Source organism: Taurulus bubalis, assembly GCF_910589615.1.
Source record: "Taurulus bubalis genome assembly, chromosome: 19".
NCBI classification, from domain to species: Eukaryota; Metazoa; Chordata; class Actinopteri; order Perciformes; family Cottidae; genus Taurulus; species Taurulus bubalis.
This window is the reverse complement of record NC_136607.1, coordinates 20,005,858-20,022,581: the sequence shown is the minus strand read 5'-3', so window position 1 is coordinate 20,022,581 and position 16,724 is coordinate 20,005,858.

The window sequence follows — 16,724 nt, the reverse complement described above, 5'->3', positions numbered from 1 at the left end:
ACTCATAACTTAAACCTTTAGTCCAGTCTACTCATAACTTAAACCTTTAGTCCAGTCTACTCATAACTTAAACCTTTAGTCCAGTCTACTCATAATTCAAACCTTTAGTCTAGTCTACTCATAATTTAAACCTTTAGTCCAGTCTACTCATAACTTAAACCTTTAGTCCAGTCTACTCTTAACTTAAACCTTTAGTCCAGTCTACTCATAACTTAAACCTTTAGTCCAGTCTACTCATAACTTAAACCTTTAGTCTAGTCTACTCATAACTTAAACCTTTAGTCCAGTCTACTCATAACTTAAACCTTTAGTCCAGTCTACTCATAACTTAAACCTTTAGTCCAGTCTACTCTTAACTTAAACCTTTAGTCCAGTCTACTCTGTAACTTAAACCTTTAGTCCAGTCTACTCATAACTTAAACCTTTAGTCCAGTCTACTCATAACTTAAACCTTTAGTCCAGTCTACTCATAACTTAAACCTTTAGTCCAGTCTACTCCTTAACTTAAACCTTTAGTCCAGTCTACTCCTTAACTTAAACCTTTAGTCCAGTCTACTCATAACTTAAACCTTTAGTCCAGTCTACTCCGTAACTTAAACCCGCTTCACAAAGACAGGATGTTGGAAATGGAGGCAGGTTTTCAATGCTTTTTTGGCGATCTCAGGATATTCTGCATTGATTTTAATCCAGAACACAGTATTTTATAAATTTCATTTTTGGGGTAACGTATCATGTGACCTCTTGGCTCAGATGCACAGACGAATGTATCCGGTCATTTTTCAAAATAAAACATCTTTCCGACATTTCTTTCATTAATTTTCTCAGTGCGCCCGCTGGGTTAGGCTACATAGGCCCCTCCCCTCATTTCCTCCCACTAGGTAAACCCTGTTTTTTTATCCCATAACCCCGGAGGGTCGTTGGGGCACCACAGACGATCTGTCAGGGTAAAGCTGTGGTTGTCATCATATGGTGCGTCTTGGGCAATTAAACCTGGCGGCGCCCATCCCTATCCCGGCAAACCCTGTTACCTCAGCTGAAACAGCAGGTGGAAGTTAAACACTCATATATATATATATATTATGATGCAATCCCACCGTACATGAAAATCTAATTAGTAAATGTGAGTGTTAATGTGTGGTCTGGGCTGGTTCGGGATGATGAGCTAAAGGGGTCAAGCGGCAGACGTTGAAAAGGGAGATTTGGGACAGAGCCCCGTGTTAATGTGTAATTGCTTTGAGCCGCTGGATCTCCAGCTCACAGAGCCCATTCATAGCCGAGCCCCGGCACCACTGACCCACTTGCATATGAATCAGATAGCGAGGACGAGATAGTGCTACAACGCAGGGACTGTCATATTGGGTTATTAATAACAGGCTTTTCCGCTCTAATAGACTTTGAGATTGAGGAGTGGCTGTAGTTTAAGATTTTTCTAATGTGATTATGAGCCGGCCACCCAAGCACTATATGATAGTGAATATATTTAAACCAATAGTGTGAGCTTCAGCCTTCATCTTCCATTTGAAGATACATTAAACATGATTTATTTTATTTGACCCGTTTGTCTTTGTTCTTTGACCAACTGGCATGTTATGAGTAGCAGCCATCACCTGGAGCTGGGAGTGAGGACGCACCTGGTTTATCAGATTGTCATTGAACACACCTGATGGATGCAAGAGGCACACAAGCATCCACAGCCTTTGTGTCGGCTATAATCAGTTAAATCAGAGCCTCATGAAGATGCATCTAAACCCACCAACTCAAGACTGAAACTCATCTAAGCACCAATTCATTTAGACCTTATTTTTATTAGAAAAGACAGAATGAACACCACTCAATTATTTTAGCCTCCAGCCATCTTCAGGGGGCTGTAATGGTGACTCCTCCCACCAGGCCTCAGGCTTCAGGTTATTAATGAGATGATGCAACAGTCGACACCTGGAACAACCTCAGTCATCAACGTGGAACTAGAGACGACTGTTTTATCCAGTGACGCAAACCAACAGATTACAAGAACCCTTTTTATATATAAAACTGACATATAGGTGAATATTATAAATATGAATATGAGATAACAGCAATCCCATTAACACAAATTAAAGCAGAATCATCCTTTGCTCCTCGAACCAGGAAGTAAGACGATACAGTTGCATCACCAGATTAAGGGCTTTTTGATTATTATGGTCTGTCTTCAAAAGTGTAAAAGCCCCTGCTCAGCCACAAACCTGCAGGCACTTACAGAGAAAATGCATTTTACTGTTTACATTTACTTTACTAAAGTATTCAAAATCACCTCCAAAATCAATTATGACGCCGTGTCGGGTCTGTTTACCTCAATCCACGAGCTTGCAGTCATTACATTTGTGGTTGCACATGTATAACAAATGTAATGACTTTTACACTTCTGTCTTTTATACCAGATTAGTAAAATAAAGATGATGAGATAATAAATGTCCTTTGAGAGCAGGAGGGATAAGAGCAGATGGGAGGAGTAGAAGACAACAAGAAAAAAGGAAAGCGGTGAAAAGGAGATGTTTGATGTGTAAACACATCACACACTCTGTGATGTTTTCCCTGCAGAAATGCAGGTAAATAAGCCATGAGTTTTTGTATTTATATATTTAGAAGTGTCAGCAGATATCATTTGCACATGGAGGATGAATTAGTGCCGCTCTTGTCATGAGGGGCACAAACAGATGAGATGTTGTTCCCCTCTCCTCCTCAGAAGAGTCTCAGGTGTCCCTTAGAATAAAGTGTGAATGTTAAACAGATTAAACCCACATTAACGTGTAATAACTACCACATATGTTTCAGTGGAGGTGGATGAGAACCATGAAGATGAAGGAATAATTATCGGCCTTAAAATCTATGTGATGATGTTCTGAGTGTGGTTGAAATGGTTGAAAAGAATATGACTTTGAACCCTCTCTCAGCGGGAGAAGCTTTGTCCCACTCGTGTAAAACTTAGCACTTGATTTAATTAGATCATCTCGCTTCGCGGCCAGAAGGAAGAGCATATGGTCCGGCTTCTCTCGCATTCAGCCGCTCTGTTCTATTTCGGGGATCCCGGAGTATCGTCTTTGAAGCCGCGGGCCTCTCCTCCGCACTCTGTGGTCCCCTGCAGAGCGGGCGGGTCAGAGACGCCCGTGTGGTACGCAGACCCGAACAGCAGCCAAGGACGCGCTCACATTAACGCCGTTAATGACTTTTCCTCGACGCAGCGTGAGAGCACTCTCCCTCCTTTGATGTCATTCAAGAGAGACGAGCAAGGACGGGTACATTATTCCAGCCTCTACTAAATGAGATATGAATTACACGCCAACTTCTTCAAGTTATTCCCTCTGCCGTCACAACGCCGGTCCTGCAAAGTATTTTAGATTGCCGTTCTTTCAAATGGCCTCTAGGGGGCACCTTTTCTGATTGTATAGAAGTCTATGAGAAGATTCTCCCCATATCTCCCTTGATTTATTCCCTCAGTAAACATTGTGAACAGAGTTTGTCAATAGTTCAAAGTATGCTTCAATACAGCATGATTTAAATTGTCATGCTGAATAAAGTTCCAGGACAACAGTGCTTGCAACATTGGCAAAAAAACACACAATTGCTGTAAGATTGTGATTCAAATGTTGCGTAACTCGCATAGGTGCACCTATAGGTGCCCAACTGAGTCCCACCTCTTCAAACCAGTGTGAAAACCAGAGAGAAATCCCAGTGATAACATTGTTAACAGTGGCGGGCCGAGACCTCAGACGGCACTGAAGGCTTAGGTAAAAAATGACTGACATTCTACCACGCAAAACCCCCCAGAGAAAAACGACTGAGTTCACATATAAACACATTTCTCATTAAGAATATTGAGAACATAGTTTTTCAAGATCTTTAGGTCCCATCTGTCCAATAAGAACCACAAGGGAAACAACCACTTCCAAGCCAGGCGGCGAGGTGAGGCTCCACTTGACCTTTCACACCGGCACATCTTCCTTCATCCGGCGGCAGCTGAGACAAGAGGATGGAAACCATGATGGAAATTAACTGGTTCTCTCCCCAGGTGCACTCTGAGAGAGAGAGAGAGAGAGAGAGAGAGAGAGAGAGAGAGAGAGAGAGAGAGAGAGAGAGAGAGGATCTCTTGACATTTAGCGACCAGAACATAAATAATGATATACTGAAGGGAGTCAGGTCGATGAACACAGAAACCAATATTGTTTGCTCTCAGATTCAATTGGGAGATTTTTATATGTGGCTTTGTTGGCAGTCAACAAACAATTTCTCATAATATTTCTCTGACCGTAGTGTTCCTCACCTCTCCTCTCCTCTCCTTGTTTTCTCTCCTCTCCTTGTTTCATCTCCTCTCATGTTTCCTCTCCTCTCATTGTTTCCTCTCCTCACATTGTTTCCTCTCCTCTCTTCTACTCCTCTCCTCTCCTTGTTTCATCTCCTCTCCTTGTTTCATCTCCTCTCCTTGTTTCCTCTCCTATCATTGTTTCATCTCCTCTCCCCACGTCTCCTCTCCTTGTTTCATCTCCCCTCCTTGTTTCATCTTCTCGCTCTCCTCTACTCCTCTTCTATCCTCTCATGGATTCCTCTCCTCTCCTCTTTCATCTCCTTTCCTCTCTCATTGTTTCATCTCCTCTCTCTCCTCTCCTTGTTTCATCTCCCCTCCTTGTTTCATCTCCTCTCTCTCCTCTACTCCTCTCCTCTCATTGTTTCCTCTCCTTTCCTCTCTCACTGTTTCATATCTCCTCCTCTCCTCTCCTTGTTTCATCTCCTCTCCTCTCCTTGTTTCCTCTCCTCCCCTCTCCTCTTTCATCTCCTCTCCTCTCCTTGTTTCCTCTCCTCCCCTCTCCTCTTTCATCTCCTCTCCTCTCTCATTGTTTCCTATCTCCTCTCCTCTCTCATTGTTTCCTATCTCCTCTCCTCTCATTGTTTCCTCTCCTCTGTCTATATATATATATATATAGATATAGATATAGATATATATATATATATATATCTATATCTATATCTATATATCTATATATATCTCTATATCTCTCTCTCTCTCTCTCTCTCTCTCTCTATATATATATATATATATATATATATATATATATATATATATATATATATATATATATATATATATGTATTTAAAATAGCATCCATTGCATGCTATTCATTAGCTATTTTTAAAGAATGTGAGGAAAAGATATGAGAATATGAGTTTGATTCAGTCATCAGCTGGTCCGTCTTCTCCTCTCTCATCTCTCCATCATATGTCTAACAGGATCAGGTGATAAAATAATTCCAGTGCAACTCGACTGAATATTTCATGATGCTGGGAGAAGCGATATCGACACTTTCCTCTCCTGCGCTTTTTATTTGCTATTAAATCATTCGCGCGAGGGCAAAACAGGATCCCAGTTTGCTGATGCAAATTCAGCGACTAAAACACGAGCATGAATTAGTGCAGAGAGGCTCGTGTATGCATGCCCAGATGTCGAAATACTACATATTTTGTGATGTTCTATTTATCAAAAACGCAAGGCCCTGCAGACACTGACCCGAATAGCCACTGAAATAGCCACTGGCCGGCTCCTTGGCCCGGCCTTGACCGCGGATACTTCAGTGTGTGTCACACAAACGGCCGTTTGGGTGATTTGTAATACCAGCTTCACAGCGTTCGTCATTTCATCTCAAAGCGTCTGAACGTCTGACCCTCTCTGCTCCAATTCTTGTATTCTGTCCCGGAGCCCTTGTAATAACTTTTTTCTTTTTGGGTGTTTCAATTTTAATTTGAAAAACAACCAAGGGTACCAACTTGCCCAAACTTGATTTTGTATTGATTAGAGTCGCCCAGACTCATCCACCTCTACTGCGTCCTGCCAAAAAAGCACATAATTTGAAGGAAAAAAAAGGGAATATTAAATTACGGCAGTGTGAATGCAGCACCTGGGGGGTCACGGCGCATGGAGGCGATTCATCACTGTCACTTCAACGTCAACACCTTTCCAGCAGGTCAAAACCATTCCTCTGATGAAACATCAAGCGCGGACTGGGATGACTGGGATGCCAAGGAGAGTCCAACCGGCGGAGCCTCTTTTTGCATTCTGCTCTAACATCTCATTATAATGAGGCTATGTGTCTCACAGCAATTTAACATCATTTGTCTGAGGGCTTTTTTTTGGCTCTAAAAATAGAAGACTGCAACTTCATTTGTGTTCGCCTTTTTTTTTAATGGTAACCTTGTCTACAACATAATAATTGTATTATGATGCCGTTCAATAACAACATCAACAATCACAGTTGAGAGGAATCACTGTCTCAACAATATGTGTATATATATACATATATATATATATATATATATATATACATATATATATATATATATATATATATATATATATATATATATATATATGTAAATTAATTCTTCACTGCACTGCTTCTTCTAGGCTCCGCTCACACCAGAAAGTAGAGCAGCTAAAGGGGAAATAACCTCACATAGTTTATTCAAAAGACATAATTCTACCTGAATGATATTTTTCTAACAAGTGCACTCTTTTGGTGAGTAGTTCACCCTCCGACCGAGTGAATCAAATACAAGTGGATGCTGCAACACAGCTGATAAGCTCCGATAAAGCTTCCTCCTCTGGATATCCGCTCTTTCAGAGATCAACAATGTGGATCAGTAAAAAGCTGCATGGTGTGACACTTAAATTAAAAGGACAGCAACGACCGTAAAAGTCGGGTTACACGCCGCTACTACCTTCGGTCAGTGTTCCCTTTTGCTCCCCGCTGTAGCCAGCTGGCGCTCATGCTAGTTCCCCGCTAACTTGCGCTAGCTCTCCGCTAGCTCCCTGACAACCACCGAAGGTAGCGGGACCAGCCCCGGCTTGACACCAGACGCGGGCTGTAGCAGCAGCAGCGGGGAGCTAGCAGCAGCGCTAGCTAGCAGCAACGCTAGCTAGCAGCTGCTCCTAGCTTGCTACAGCGGGGACACTGACCGTAGGTAGGAGCGGCTTGCAACCCGACTTTTACGATAAATGTAATGCTATTAGGTGTGCTATGTGCTGCCCGCTACGACAAAAGAATGGCAAACAAACCCTCAGTATTCTTATTTTATAAAGTGCGATGCATCAACATGTTCTGACGCTCCGTGTATTGGACCGGCATCAGCCAGACGGGCCGAGCCGTCACCGGCTTGTCAAGCTTCTCTCTGACTGCTGGTGGGGAGAATCATTCATTTAATGGCATTAAGTTGACACCGCTCTCTGCTGTCAGCGGGCAACTCCCTTGGTACCAGCAGAGGCCCAGACTACACACACACACACACACACACACACACACACACACACACACACACACACACACACACACACACACACACACACACACACACACACACACACACACACACACTAGAGCTATGAATGTTTCCTGTTTTCCCCCTTTCTCTAAATCATCTTCACTTCTGGGCTTAACTCGCAGCGCTAAAGAGAGAATCTATTAAACTCAATAGACCTCATGCAAGAACATTTTTATTCTCATATTTTATTTGACTTGTTTCCCGTACGGTGGGCTTGTTAAAAGGTGCGCTCTTTAACTTCAGATATCTGTGGAGACGACCAGCGTAAACACCTTGACTCCACGCAGAGGGGCTCATATAACCTGTTGAGATCCATAAAGGAAAATCTATAATTATTGACACCACCAGTGCCGGTAAAGGTGTCCTACATGAAACTCGCCTTGAGATGCTCATATTAGTCAATTTAAATTGATTACATGTATACGTTTAAGATTATATTATCCTATAATATTCTACAACTATATAATATCAACATTATTATGAAGTTCTCAAACTCCAAATTTAAGCACGGTGGATCCAGTATTGGTTCCAGACTTTTTTTTTCTTTTCCCCTGTGTTTGAGTCGTCGTAGGAACTCCAAACTAATCCCAATATTTGTGTTTATTGTATGTATTTGTTCAGCAAAGTCTTGGGAAAAAAATGTATATCTGCAAAAAAAAACACTTTAAAAAGATATTTTGATCATAACTATGAACATCCAGCACGATATGAGCAAGATTTCCCAAAAATGCCTCCTTGAGCGGTCACCAAGTTTTTCAAACTGTATTATGGAGCCCTAACAACAGCCCACATACTAATAACACACCTTTTTCGCACACTGTTTTTAAAGGGTTAAAAGTCATGAAACATACAATCCTCGGCAGGATAACGTTAGACTTATTGCACGAGACTCCGACGACCAGTGCCGTAACGGAAACACATGAGGCCCCCCTGCAGAATAACCCTGAGAGCCCCCCCCCCCCCCATATGTAAGGGATAATGTATTGTCCGGCGGTCATCATCCAAAGATAAATGAACAGGTATGTGAGCGAGTGTGTTCGTGCTCTTTTATTTTTCTAGACAGTCCTTGCCAATCATTTATTCCTGTAGTCCAGGCACTTTTATGGCATGCAGATCTTCTCTCACCAAAAAGCAGGGCTCACAATATACTCTGTCAATTTTGGGGGAGTAACAAAGCCATTTGCGTTGTATCTTGGTTCCTTTTTTTGACACTCTATGATACAAATCTTTAGAACAACATCTCCTCTTTTTGTCTTTAGGATACGGACCTTCACATTTACATGGTCCCTGCCTTGAAATGAACTTTTTCATGTCAGCATCAGTAATATCCACCGGGAAATGTGTCCGGTCACCAGGGTAAAGTGTAGTATTAGAAGTTTCATCTGACTCTGTCGCACGGCTACCCGAGGCCTCCTCACTGCTACCCGAGGCCTCCTCACGGCTACCCGAGGCCTCCTCACTGCTACCCGAGGCCTCCTCACTGCTACCCGAGGCCTCCTCACGGCTACCCGAGGCCTCCTCACTGCTACCCGAGGCCTCCTCACGGCTACCCGAGGCCTCCTCACGGCTACCCGAGGCCTCCTCACTGCTACCCGAGGCCTCCTCACTGCTACCTGACTTCGCTGGACTTGCAGAACCTTGGCGCACGCCTGGCTCTCCCTTATCCTCTGTCACAGAATATGATTTAAGTGTCAACGGTGAATGGGACTTTTATTTTGACGGCCACAGAGATCGGGATGCAAAGGAAGTTTGGAACGTACACAAACCAGGCATCGTTCACATGGCAACTGTCAACTGTCAAATAGCAAACTGTGAAGACCCATTCCCCCGGTACTGGGGGAGCGTCTCAAGATTACGTTTTCAAATAGTCGTATGAACCACAAATGAGTTCTAATACTTGTATTATTTTATATCATTTTTTTCAGATTTTTCTTGTGAAAAAAATGTCATAACTATGAACATCCAGCATGATCTAATTAAGAATGGCAGAAAAATGCTTTTCGAGCGGTTTCCGACATGTTCAAAATGTGTGCTTCAGACCCTTACCAAGGTCTCACATACTAATACACCCCTTGTTAGAAAGAACAGAGCCTAAAGAACCCGAATATGCAATGAAAACCACAGAAAAACAAAGTGTTGGGCTTATTTGAAGGCTTTTCAGGGGGAAAACTGTGTAAATCAGTTCAAAAATGAAAAACGTCAAAGTTCTATAAGAAAACTACATTTCCCAGAATCCAGCCTGGGTGCATTCTCTTCAGTAGACTGTGCATGTGCCGTCTGAGGTGGATCAAAGATCGTCCATTTGACAGGGGAAATGCTGGACCCAGAAATGTAAAATAAAAAAATCTCCGACGGTTGACGGAATTTAAAGTTACTTATAGGTGGCTGGTAAGGATCTAGGTGGCGCCGTTCGACTCCTACATGCCCGCATGGTCACGGAGATGTGTTTATTATTGAAATCCGTTGTTTGAAAGGATAGTTACGAGCGATTTTGTGAAACGTTACTTGCACCGCGGAAAGTTGAGAAAAAATAAAAAAAGTCAAATTGCCACTGTGAGGCCCCCCCGCAGTGCGGGGGGTGCGGGGGTAATCTCTACGGGCCTGCCGACGACGAGTCTGGGGAAAAACAGAAGAAGAGAAAATTGGCGAGAAGTTCTCCTAAATCCGTCACACGAGCCAGGAGTGGTTCCCGCATGACATCCATAATTCACGCCATGTTGCATGAATAGAATAAGTCCTCAAAGAGAAGACAAGCTCTCTTTAGTGCGTAGAGCCTGAACACGTCTCACCTGTGGTGCTCTCTCCCCGTCTGACTTCTTGAGGCCTGACTTCACGTCACTTGTGTCTGTGAGAGTTGTCATCAGCCGTTACCCAAAACGACAGCTGCATCTGGAAACGCAGAGGACCCGCCACTCGAAGTACAACAAAGATGTTTCATCATCAAAAACAGAGCTGGATCAAACACACTTGGCTGATGCATCTTTAATGGCGCCAAGGCAGGCATTCACGAAATAATCCCCCCTCAGGTATTCTCGCACAGCGAGTTATCGTCAAAGTGTGACGTTCCTGTGTTGAGCGATAGAAGGGTGCTTCTACGAGGGCCAACAACCTTCGACTTGCATTTCATTTGTGATTTCCTGTTCCCCCTAAAGGCTTTCAGCACAGAGTAAAATAAGCTTTTATACAAAGGTAAGAATAAGAGCAATTAGTACCTGCACACTGAAGTGTCTACCATTGTTGTCAGGCTCTTTGTTCACATGGAAGTGCAGCTTCTGGTCTATTGTGGCTCCTGCAAGAGAAGAAAGAGCCTCGTTCCTGCTTCTCCCGTATGGTTGATGACTCCATCCATCATCTTCATCCAAGTCCAGGTCCCAATGGGAGCCGGCTGGACACGGTGGCCCAGACACCCGTCTCGCTAGCCCCGTCCTCCGGCTCGTTGAAGATGGAAAGCCTCTAGAGGAAGGCGACCAGGAGACATCCCTATCAGATGCCCGAACCACCGATACGGAAAAAGTTCCTCTCGGATGTCTGACCTCCTGACCTCATCGCGAAGGCAATGTCATTCTTTTGGTCACGACCCGAAGAGAAGTTAGAACAAGTCGACACCTTTCTATTGGTGCTGAATAGGGGCGACTGTAGCTAGTGGTTAGCATGCCTGTCTTTTGATCAGAGGGTTGGTGGTTTGCGCCCCGGCCCCGGCTCTGCCAGTCAATGTTGTTGTGTCCTTGAGCAAGACACTTAACCCCTAATTGCTCCCAGTTGCTGTGTCTACGGTGTATAGAGCAAAAATGTTAGTTGCTTTGGATAAAAGCGTCAGCTAAATGAAATGTAATGAATACACCTGTCCATCACATGCTCCGTTGTCCCCTCTCAAAACAAAACAATGTATATTTGAACGTCTTTACTTTGGGCAGCAACTTACTCCCAACCCGGAGAGAGTCGTTATCATCGAGCAAAGCATCACAGCATCAGACTCTGAGCTGCTGACTCTCGTCCCGAACACCTCACAAAGCGCCACAGCGTCGAGGGTGGATGGAGCCTGAAGAACCACATCATCCACTAAAGGGCAGATGTGATCCTCAGGTTCCTCAACAAGTCATCCTCCACCTCCCTGAGATTCTGACCATGACAATCAAGGCACAATTCTTGCAGAGCAGGACGCCCACTGAGGACGCGACCAATTAATGTTGAGGCAAAATCATGAGGATTGAAGCTCTTTCTTGATCTTTCCGTGTCGAAATCTAGGTTTAGGACATTGCGTACAGTTCATATCTACATGATGTGCGTATGTTGCATTTCTTTAAATTAAACTTGCAGCTGCATCATTCCATGATTTCTTCTTTTTTCGCTGTGTGCCATCTTCATTTACTCTTAACCAGTAACATAATATACTGATGTCTACACATCTGGCCTAATCTCACAAGTGTCCTCGTTATCATAACACCAACAGTATTCAAAAAGCCCTTGTGGTTGCAGAGATAAACTCGTTTTAATATTGAGCAATTTCTGCTAAAAAACGGCTCGGCCTTTTAATCTGCAAATTACCATAAATCCAGTTGGAGTGTGTTGCAGCATACAAACTACACACACTGAGCGCAGCAGTACCTGTGATGGAAACATATCTCTATGCTGTATTTTAAAACATACATTCGTCTATGTACCTGATCAATAATTAACATGCAAGTAGACTGGGGTTTCAGGTGCATGATGGTATTCAGGTTCATGCCAGCTGATCAAGGCTCTGAGGGGCTAATGACCTGGTTTAAGGCTAATGACCTGGTTTAAGGCTAATGACCTGGTTTAAGGTTAATGACCTGGTTTAAGGCTAATGACCTGGTTTAAGGCTAATGACCTGGTTTAAGGCTAATGACCTGGTTTAAGGCTAATGACCTGGTTTAAGGTTAATGACCTGGTTTAAGGCTAATGACCTGGTTTAAGGCTAATGACCTGGTTTAAGGTTAATGACCTGGTTTAAGGCTAATGACCTGGTTTAAGGCTAATGACCTGGTTTAAGGCTAATGACCTGTTGACAGAACGTTCAAAGTACAAGCCACGTGGAAGATCTTCAATGCTCAGGGTCATCTGAAATTGTATATCACTGAATGTTTTAACAATAATCTTTGTAGAAACCCTGACAGGCGTTGATGATTCATGACTGTTGAGATTTCTCCCTGCCTGCAAGCTTTAATAAATTGACAGAGGCAACAAGAGAAACTCTGCTTGTTGTTTTTTATTTTATTATTTGATTGGAACCTTTGAGCTCTCCTCTCGAAGATAGAATTATTTCCACAACATACCTTAATAGGGCTAATAGGGTCCCATCAGCATCTCATGTTGTCCCAACAGGTGAGTCCGGTCATGCGGCTCTGAAGTGTCATCCTGTGATGTTATGTAACTCAGTGACGGGTAACGGGAATAACTCAAACAACAAACAGGCCCAGATATTCAAGAGGAGTCAACAGCTGCTTTCTTTTTAGGAGACAATATGGTAAAGGAAGAAGCCACATGCTGCTCAACATGATGCATCACGTTAATCAAGGCAACAGCATGCTGTGACAAGCTGTTTAATCTATCTTTTTGAAAACAATGCAAGCATTTTAAAGCTCCGAGCGAGTGAGGCAGTGTTTCATTTTACTATGAATGGCGATAAGAAAATACACCTGTGATATACTTTGAGGTAATTTAGGGATAAATTCTACCTTTAGGTGTCATATGCCAGATATTATGGATCTCAGTCTGCTGAGCGTGGAGGAGAAATAAGATAAAAGCACCTCATTACAGTCAGATTCAGATTCTTTAATGCACTCCTTTGCAATAAATTGATTTGGTTCCATCTCCGTTCCTCTTTCAGTTCAATCTCCTGCTCTTACAATAAATCCACCTGAATCCACAACCCTCTGAATCCTGCTTTATAAATGAAGACGGGTCTATTTTACAAATAATTGCCTTCCTTAGATTCTCATTCTCTCTCTGACTCTCTTGCTCACAGACACATTATGCATCATTTCCAGTCGTGAAATCCATTAATGATAAATCAAGAAGATAGATTTCAAATACACACTCACGTCTTTGACTTTTTGCAGTGTAACTTCTTTATGAAATAAAAAAAGGGGATACGTCTCATGAGCATATGCTTTCCTTCTTTCTAATTAAAGCGCTAAACATTGAATTAGGGATGGACTACACCAGTCGTTTGTCATAAAGTGGCAGAGCGTCGCCCAGAACCAGACGCTGCTCCACGCCTCTCCACCCCTCCTCGCCATTTGTTGTTGTCACTTGCTGTTCGATTCCGGGAGATTTCCAGAGAAGGGTGCAGCCGAGCCCGTCCGTCACGGAGACGCTGAGCCGAGCGCCTGCACAGGTGTGCAGTCGGCAACGACAGAAACGTCTCTGACAGCTGTGTGATATCTCACTAACCACTTCAGAACATCCGTCCTTCTCCAGCATTTTAATAGTGATGCAAAAAAAAAAGAAAATGAAGCAGAGGACGTGAACGGGGGCCGTTTTCGGGAGCTACACGAGGAGGGCGGGACATTTTTATTGAAGACACGGTGTGAATTAGGAGTTTCTAGAACAAGTAAAATGTGATGCATGGCCTCTGAGGAAAAAGATGGTCCGCTCTGAATACTGATTACGCTGTGGCCCAGTTAGGAGGGAAACCTGGGGACAAACATGTTAACCTGGAAAAGATGCAGCTTCATAATGTCTATCTGCAGGATTCCACCTGTCTGAGATGTGTTAGTTGGGGGTACGTAGCTTAGCATCACGTCTACTCCCAGCCCCAGGTCTCTGCTGCACCCTGTGCTCGTCTATTAGCTTCAAACCCTGCAGCAGTCGGTGGGGAGATCATTATGGGAGCCACGTCTGCAGCAGGAGCTGCTATAGCTACAGCCCTCGCTGGGGTGCAACTGCTGACAGGATGGAATTAAACTGAGTTTGAGCTCCGAGAGTGAAGGCCGTGACCATGAGAATTTTATAACAGCGGGCTCTCAGACATCACAGCGGCCGATTATGAGGTTCGTCCTCAGCAAAGCGCCAAGCGTCGCATCCACTTTCCAAGGAGTGGGAGAGTGCAAGACGTGGGGGTAACTGGCAGAACATCGAGTGAGAAATGTGATCAGTAATTATTGAGAACACCTGTTGCCCTTTTTGCACGTGTGTGGGGAAGTTAGCGATACTTGTGGGTTGGAAAGACATGTTTGAATGCTCATTCTTTGTCATTACATTAAATGGATAAGAGTGGTATTGAACGTCTCATTAAACTCTCAATGTGTGTGAACATAATTACAGTCAAGACATTGCTGGTTCTTTTCCTCTTGGTGACTTTTACATATTGAGATTATGTCTGAACAAGAAGCACATCTTTGTTTATCTGGTAAAACCGTAAAAGTCGGGTTACAAGCCGCTACTGCGTTCGGTGGGTGTTCGCGCTGTAGCCAGCTAGCGCTGCTGCTAGTTCCTCGCTAGCTCTCCGCCAACCACCGAAGGTAGCGGGAACAGCCCCGGCCTGATGCCCGACTCGCGGGCAGTAGCAGCAGCAGCGGGGAGCTAGCAGCAGTGCTAGCAGCAGCGCTAGCAGCAGCGCTAGCCACAGCGCTAGCCATAGCGGGGACAACCACCGAAGGTAGTAGCGGCTTGTAACCCGACTTTTACGGTATATTGTTGTTGAGAAGTATTATAAGTGCATGTGCACACCTGTATGTTAAAGCTACTTTGAAGACCTCTCCTCTATGATGTGGAACCGTCTAAATTGAACTCCTTTTCCAACGCCTCCATCTGACCCACATGAGTCAACGAGACATCAGCAGATAGATCGGCTATCTTTATCGAGTTGTTCTCGATGCTCATCATCGGTACTTGGCAGTGGCTGCTCCTCCTCCGGCCAGGAGCCTCCGGTCGTTGCTCCGCGGGGGGCCTCCACTGGGCCCCCCCCTACCGACACCATGGATGGAGGTCTGCAGGCCGTGCTGCTGGGCTCGCTGGAGGGAAGGCAGGCCAGAACCAGGACTGCACAGAGCAGACCGTCAGACTATGCTGCAGAAAACAAAAAAAGGTTTTGCAAAGGGACTTGGGTCCCTGAACACTACCGCTTTTGTCCACAGGGGCCGCCAAAATCAACCCCAAAAGTCCCTCGAATACGCTTTAAATAGCTTGCGTACAATGTCTCACTCACAATTATATTTGTTTTATATGTGGGAGGGTCATTCCTTACTGCACTTGGAGAACAGCAATTATTATGTCAGTCTGCTCTCAAATCCATGCATTACTCAGGACATGTCTTTCAGCCATCTGTCTCTGTTGACTCATTTATATTTCTTCCATATATACAGTATATATTCACCTCGGTATTCCCTCCTCTTTTCTCTCATTCGCTATTCCTCCTGATGCAATGCGCTGGCTTCCACTCATTAACGCCAAAGTCAACAGGAAGCCGAAGGGTGCGAAGTGATTTGCACGGGACTGTGGGAGTTAGCTGCACAGCCGTCAGATGCGCCCTGGGGTCACATGGGGAGGAGATTGGATCCAGAGGGAATGAGCGTTGGCCGTGTGATGTCATATATTACGGTAGATCAGCGGAGGGAGGTGGGGCATCACTCATTCCAGGGAGCTGCTGTGCAACACGACAACTGGCTCCAGGAGCCATAAACTCTCCAACGGGGTCTGATGTGTAGGCGGCAGCAACCGACTGAGCATCGCAGCGCGTGGGCGTGATTCACGGCCGCGGCCATGAATCTGCATTGTAAAAAAGACAGCCTTCATACTGTCGTCAACGTCTGCGTTCTCTCCCCGTTCGTCTGGAGTGAGCACAACGCGAGGTTATTTATCATCTCTGTATAAAAGGCTCCTGGCGGGCCGTGTGTGGTCGCCATTTTTTTTTGTGTGTGCTGAAAATAAAAGAGAAATTCAGTGTATTTGCTTTTGACACGAAAATAGCTTTTTGTCCTGCAGCCCACATGGTTCTCCTCTCAGCCGGTGCATTATTAATGATGTTGTGCTGCGATAACGCTGCGAGTGTCCAGCACAGGATGCGACGCATGAGGGGGAAAAAATACTGTTCTTGGCACCGCCGACGATCAGGCAACCAGGACTTTTGATACTGATATTATTGTGTTAATTATGTAGTAGACGAACAGCTGTTTGAGTCCCCCACCGAGAAACCGCCCTGCATTCCATTGGTGTTGTCGTTTCTGGAGGAAAAAGGAAGGACGATGAAAAGCAAAAGGGGCTCAAATGATTGTGGTTTTGGTTCGGCGGCGGCGGCGGTAGAAGGTTGTGACACGCTCCTTAGTTCCAGGATGCAAATTGGAACCTGTAAAGATCAGCGCCAGTATGTCCTTGTGATTTCAATTGGACTCATTTAGGCATAAACCGGCCTCAG